Source organism: Helianthus annuus, chromosome 11 (genome assembly GCF_002127325.2).
Source record: "Helianthus annuus cultivar XRQ/B chromosome 11, HanXRQr2.0-SUNRISE, whole genome shotgun sequence".
Classification (NCBI taxonomy): domain Eukaryota; kingdom Viridiplantae; phylum Streptophyta; class Magnoliopsida; order Asterales; family Asteraceae; genus Helianthus; species Helianthus annuus.
In genome coordinates, this window is record NC_035443.2 from 46779102 (window position 1) to 46786252 (window position 7151).

General features: G+C 37.6%; 1 long non-coding RNA gene across 27 annotated transcripts; it reads left to right on the forward strand.

The window, feature by feature from the left end:
• Window positions 1–213: 213 nt before the first annotated feature.
• Window positions 214–5543, forward strand: LOC110890156. 27 transcript variants are annotated; one of them, XR_004872486.1, is made up of 10 exons: window positions 214–542; window positions 1193–1289; window positions 1412–1515; window positions 2171–2405; window positions 3079–3400; window positions 3495–3536; window positions 3647–3669; window positions 4136–4539; window positions 4624–5137; window positions 5227–5543. It is a non-coding gene; the product is annotated as an uncharacterized LOC110890156 (long non-coding RNA). The 27 variants fall into 27 exon arrangements; XR_004872493.1 differs by lacking the exon at window positions 3647–3669 and having other exon boundaries at window positions 3079–3222; window positions 3330–3400; window positions 4123–4539; XR_004872492.1 differs by having other exon boundaries at window positions 3079–3222; window positions 3330–3400; window positions 3511–3669.
• Window positions 5544–7151: the final 1608 nt, after the last annotated feature.

Below are 7151 nucleotides of genomic sequence, written 5' to 3' on the forward strand. Positions count from 1 at the left end.
TTAACAGGGGGAGAGGAGAGAAAAGAGATGAAAATATGAAAAACCATGTTCCTGAGTTTCATTTAACAGGGGGGAGGGGAGGGAAAAGGGAAGAAAATATGGCCAAATATGACCATATTTCATCCTCCCAAATTGGAGAGATTAGGAGAGAAAATTTTCCTTCCCCTCCCGTCCCCTCACCTCCCCCTATTAAATGACTCGGGAACATAGTGTAAATTCCAAAAACTCACTACAAAGTTCCGAGTCGTCGCCGGTGAGTTCTCTGCGAGGGTTAAGAGGCGACTGGGTGTGTGTGAGCTGTCACGGTTGTTTGCTCCCCTTCGGCCACCACTCTTCGTTGCTTCAACTCAGACAACCACCTTCATTATTTTCTCAAACAGAACTGCCACGCCGCCGCTTCAAACTTGGTCCTTCACTGCTGATGTCATGTGGCTCCAAGAGGGGTAGCGCCGGATCTGCTCTAACCTACCGATTATCTGAAATAAAGGTTTAGACCCTAGGGCTCCTACCAATTTCAACCACTTTCTCACCAATTCAACTCTGTAAGTTTCAATTCACGTCTTCTAGATCTGTTCATACATTAATTTACGTGCTTTGTGAGGTTCGATTGTTTGTAATTTGTTGAAATCAGATGTGATGTTACTCGATCTGTTAAAACAAACATTATTGTAATCAAGATTCATCTTTTCACACTTATTGTTACTTATACAGGAAGAGATTATGGTTGTTAATCGAGCGAAGTTTACCTTCCAATCTTGATTTAAGTATATTTTATGTCTGTGAATCTGTAAATATAGATATGTGTATATGTTCACTTTACTCTACATTGAGATTAGGGCACTAATGTAGAGATACCATTTTATTGTTTACCGCTTAATTCATAAATTGTCATCGTTGTGTGTTAATAGTGATTTATATTATTTCCTGTGCTTTTGGAATTTGATTTGAGATAAGCTTCACTTTATCTTTCAGAGTTTATTGGAACTAGCAACTCCACAAAAACACTACTGCAAAGTCAAAACTATAATATAAGCTTTTACACGCAAACTGATTAGATTTACTGTTTCTATTGCGGTTCAGGGTAATTAGTTCAACCGTTCGACACATACAGTCAAGTTAATTGAAATCTAGATTTGAGTTGTTATTTTAATCGTAACAGATGTTGTTCTGCATATGTATTAAATCACAATAGGTTTGTTTGGGACGTGATGGTGGGAGACAACTCGATTTAAAGTGGCAAGAGGGAAGAGGCGATCTACAGAGGGCTTCTCTTAATTCGTTTCAGTAAAGTATATCCTAAATATCTTTTCGCATTGTTTTTGTTTTAATTACAACCAATGTTTTAAAAACTGGACCTAGATAAATTAACTAACAAGAAACATATCTATCTATCATTTGTCTGATATTTCAGGATGGGACCCGGGACTCTTGGGAATGTGTGTTGGGGAGAAGCGTAGTTGTAGATTTCTGCAAGTATGGGTTATGGGAATCATGGTTCACCTCCTACTATTGCAGGTAATCTTTGTGTCTTTCAAAACCGGCTAAAAACGGCCAAAATTATAGTATTTAGTTATGGGCCAAAATTATAATATCACAGGAGTTAACATACTTTAAAGAGCTTAATAGTTGTTTGGTGTTGCTACTTTTCCTTCGTATATAGTGTGCTTAGATACTTCCTTTCGAATATAGTGTGCAACCTCAACATCTTTCACTCAATTTTTTCTCTTTTTTCTCTCATGAGTGGAGAATTTGGTGAGTTTTGTTTTTTTAATTCATTAAACTTCCTTTCTCACACAACAATTTGATGTTAATATTACGGTTCGTTTTGTTCAGGTTTTGGTTCGTTTTGATGTTATTTTTGTTTTATTAGCATTAGGGTTTCATTTAATCTTGATGTAAGTGACAACGTTAATTCAATTATCAATTCACATTAGGCTTTGTTTTGGTTCATAATTTTTGAGATTAGGAATTTTTTATTCAGATTTTTTAACATTACTTCTTACAAATGATGCAAAACTTTTTAGACAAACCATATTATGGATCCCCTATTGCTAATAAGTGATTTTTAGATGCCCTATTGCTTTGTTTTCTTTGTTCGTACTACCTATGTGGTTGATAATTTTCACAAGTCACTGATAAGGCTATTGTTGTTCCTATCGTATTGCATCAGGTGGGCAAGCTGACCAAGCTTGCCTGAGAAGAAAGAGCGCATCTAATGCAGCTTCTTGAGTTGGCGCTGAGCCAGATTTAAAGGCGGTCAATAGGGGTGTGATGCTTAACGTTGCAGGTTCGGTGGCTCTCAGTTGTGGGAAATTACCAAAAAGTTCATTTAGAGCCTTCAAATACCCTTCATTCACTGTTCCATTTGCCTATAAATCCTTCTCAATAGTAGCTGCAGGTTTGAGGTAGTATCAATAGTAGTGATTAAAAAATCGTGTGTGATGAGCAATGCATCTGAATATAGCTTAGTTGTCTAAAGCACACTTTATTTGGCAAATAAATACGTCCTTTTTTTATTACATTTGTATTCGTAATCAGGGGTGCCTGTTATACAAACAAATTTAAAGGGAGACCTATATAGTTCAACCTTGGCAAACTGGGTGAGTTTGAGACTTTGAGTGATGAGTCAAAACAGGTTTTTGTTTAAAGCAGGTCCTGAGCAAAATGGGTTTGGGTCAAAGCTGTTCGTTTGTAAAAAAAGTACTATTAATTTGGTTCTGGCCAAAATCATTCGGGCTAAAATCCGCTATAGTTTTTTTTTTGTAATGATGATGATGGGGGCGATGTAGGTAGCAGGAGTATCTATAGCGGTCTTGGTGGTGACGAGTAGGTGGTGGAGATAATGGTCCTGGGTGTTGCTGGCCCATTATGACCTTCTTTAAGTCGATGAGTTTTATAATAGCTACCCGTTTTGACCCCGTTGTCTAATTTGAAGTCACCCAAATGAACCCATATACTATTTATATTTGACCCAAATGGTGATTATTATTATTATTGTCAGAGAATCTTGAATTTACACATGAAATGTTTGGTTGTTTGTGGGATTTTAATATAATTTTGTTTTTTGTGTTTGAGTAGATTTCTTGAAGTGAGCCCAGATGGGAAAGTTCCTTTGGCCAAATTTGATGAGAATTGGATATGTGATTGTGATGCTATTGTGGGTCTTATTGAAGTTAAGTACCCTCACCCTTCACTTGCCACTTCCCCTGAACTTGCCTCTGTGTATGCTCTGTCTCTGTATATATGTCATATGACTATTGGTATGTCACAATAGCAAAAAAATATATAACAATTACTGGTGCCTCCTATTAGAACCATTTTTTTTTCAGTTCATGTTTTCTCTACCCAGCTGGCATACAAAGCGCATGGCCTCATTGTGTCCCTTTATTTGACACTCTAGGTACGTATTGTCCAGATCACCATTTCAGAAATTTACCTGTATTAAATTGCTTAGATGTCGATTATGTAACTTGAGATGATGTTCATTATTGAAGATCCACTTTTGTGCAGCAGCTAACATATGTTATGGATCCACGGTACATTTTAATACCTACTCACATTTTAGATATCGATTATACCTGTTTCACACTTTTTCTTTTTATTATATAATTAAATCTTTTATATAGATTGTGATTTGTGATTGTAGGGGTGGCAGAATGGGATGGTTTGGTAAGTGGTCAAAATGGGTTGGAGTTAAAATGGTTTGTGTTTTTAGCGGTTTTAAATGTGCTGGGTTGGGATGACCTGCAATAATAATATTCTTTTATATGTTTTATAATAATGGGCATATTAAATATGATTAAAAAGACAAGCTTTTTTATCATTTGAGCTAAAATTTAGTAGGAAACAAGCTTAGGTAGTTCCCATGGTGATATAAGAGCCAAAGCTACAGAGGTTATAAGCACAATTTTTCAAAACAATCTATAAAGTCAGCAATTTTATTGGTTATAGATGCAAACGGCATAGAGCCTTTGCTTCCGAATTTCACTTTTGATGATGATGTCACCGTTCGGACCAAAGCACTTGGTGCAATCTTCAATGAGTAGCCCTTCGAAAGCGCGTGTACTTTATTTTACCATAATCAAACATTCATGTGATTGAATGATTAAATCGTGTTTTTAGTTTTAAATTTCAGCTCTGATTAGGCACAAAGAAGGTCTCGCCTGCTCTGATTAGTGACTGATTCGGGCGGTTATGGACTATTCAGCTACCAAAGGAGCACAATTATCCTATCTTTAGATATATCTTTTGTCTGGTAACGTTCCAAGATTTCCCTGTTCGTTAAGTTTTATGACGTGTCTGACATGGTATCTAGGCATAGTGGTAGTGGTGGCGGTGGTAGTTGCTTTGCTTCATTTCAACCCATCAATCGGCTGTAATGGTAGTCATGATTCCGTGCTTTTTCTTCGGTCCCTGGTATCAACATAGAAAAGGCATTTCGTTCAAAAGTTTAAGAAAAAAGGTTTATTCTTTGTGGTTCTTTCTTTGTAGATGTTCAAGAGGCCTCAAGTTTCTCTCATGGTGGTTACCGCCTTACCGGTACTACTTTGTTTCTGTTATTTTGTATTGCTGCAATCAGTATATAAATTTTTCTAGAAATTAAATATAGATATTAAATTCCAGATCAGATCATGATTTTGGGATATCGGCAGACAGTGCAAGACCAGATAAGACTGCGTTGACTCGACTGAATTGAGTTAGAACTCAGTTTGGTTTACTTTCGTGAAGATTTTGTGCGGTTATTTGTCCGATGGAACATAAAGATATTAGGAGTCGATCCTTTTACCAAGAGACGCTCAGATAAAAAGGAGCGAGTCAATAAACAAGAAGCTGGAAAAGTTGATGCTTTGCCAAGGTTTTATGTTCTTTTTTGTGCTTTCATATCAATAAGCAGTCATGGATCTTATCTTAATTTATATTTATATGAAATATGAACCCCTCTTTCCACTCTGGTCATGTTCAACTTGATGCACCAACATTGGCTATAACTGGGACCCAAACTGCATCAAGAAAGGCTAGCAAGGATGACCTACAAAATATAGAAGGAATGGCAGCAACATCGACTGCCAGTGGTGGTAAATTTGAGAAAAAGTTGGCTGGTGAAAAACCTCCCAGACATGAAAAGAAATACATGAAGGTGTGTAAAACAGGCACTCAAATCTTTAGGTTATGACGTATTTAATTTAAAGTGTTTTTTCTTGACGGTCACTTTCTTCATCTTTTCAGTTCTTACCTGTCGTCGAAGGATCATGAATGGGTTCCTTAGAGACGCAACAATCTAACAAGATTCTGAACAAGTTAACGGCCAACAATTGTCATGAAGTTTTGAATTTTGGAAAGTTAATGAGATTTATACACTTTTCCAGCATTTTGACGTGTTTATGTGTAAACGGGTAGTTTTGGGTTGTGCTTTTCTTAATAGGATAAAATAGGTGAGTGTATATAACTGGTTAAATTTGAGATGATTGAACCGTGAAGCTGGTCAAATGGGTCTAAAGTCAAAATTAAGGCCATGTTTGGGATTGCTTATTGAAACTCCTTAATGACTTGTTAACTTTTATGAGTTAAAAAGTTCCACTTCCCTAACCAAATGCAAAGTTTAATTTGGTTTATAATTAAAAGGAAGCCTTACATGTTTCATATATCTAAAGTAAACATATTTTTATATGATTTTTCTGTACCTAAAAGCTAGAATGTTTGTATAGTGTGGTATTGGGCCGGGCTCGATGCAAGCCTTAATCAACAGAATAAACCATCAAAAATAGTTTTTTTATTTTAGCTACAATTATAAAACAAAATAATGTTTAAAAACAAGTCTTTTATTTTATTTAACGGAGTAAACTGCAAAAATGGTCCATGAGGTTTGGTCATTTTTGTCACTTTAGTCCAAAACTCAAACCTTTTGAATCTGGATTCCTATAGTTTCAATTTTGTGGTCCATGAGGTTTGCTCATTTTTGCCACTTTAGTCCAGACTCATGAAGGTGTAAGATATCCGAGAGTTATTCCTCCGCAGAGCTGGGTTTCTGTGCTGCTGTTATTGATGCAGTTGAAGATCAATACCTGGGTTTCTCATGCTAATTTAAACTGCATCAATCACAGTGTGTCCTAACACATACTATCTTTAACATTGTTTTATAAATATATGTACCTAAACGCAAACAATTTAAATGATATATTATAATCTGTTTTTTAGTATTTGATTTCGATCGTTATTAACCCCCCCCTCCCCCCCCCCCCCCCCCCCCGTGTGTTCACACAGGTCTTACTACTAGTTAACTTTTATAAGTCAATAAGTCATAAGTTACTCCAAAATAAATTAACCCAAAACACCCCCTAAACTCTCCTTGCTTTGCTTTAGAAATTTAGGGTTGTCTTTGGGTTAGACTGTGGGGTGTGGGGGTGGGTTGGGGTGGCGGTTTGGGTTCAACGTCAGCTGCTACACCCCGGCCCTCGGTTAAACATTGGGCATGGCGTTACCCCTTTGACGTTGGGGGTGATATAACTGGTTTCGGTTGGCTGGTTCGATCTAGCTGTTGGGGGTAGTCGTTGCCAAACCAAAAAAAATCCACATGGCTGGTTACGCCAAGCTAAGTCACGCACTCACGCCACACCACACCCCTAGTTTTTTAGTATTACCTTGTGGATCCCACCTCGTCACGTGTCGAGCAATGTCCTCAACCCAAGCCCCTCCACACCTCATATTCTTATGCGAGTTTGATTTAGTTTTTTTTCATTGATTATATATATATATTTTTTTAACGGCGACTTTATTGTTTTTGGCCACCGTACTCTTCAAATTGGAGAGTCTGGTTGCCTTACTTTGGCCGGACTATGTTGTGTTAACCAGACCTACGATGGCTTCAGAGTTTGGCTTAGACGTCCCCCCCCCCCCCCCGTGATACCATATCGTTGGCTGCCACTTGACAATGCTGGCTTTAGAGTTTGGCTTGGGTGTCTCCAACGAAACCATACCATTGGCCGCCACTTGACAGAGCAAAAATCTCTGGCGTAACACACGATGGAACGAAACCCGTGTGCACTTGGGATTCGAACTGACAATATCGCACAAGGCCTAGCTCAAATCTTTCATTGTCTTAATCCACCAAAAATGACGTGGGGATCAAACTTAGGTCTCCACTAAGTTTCTTA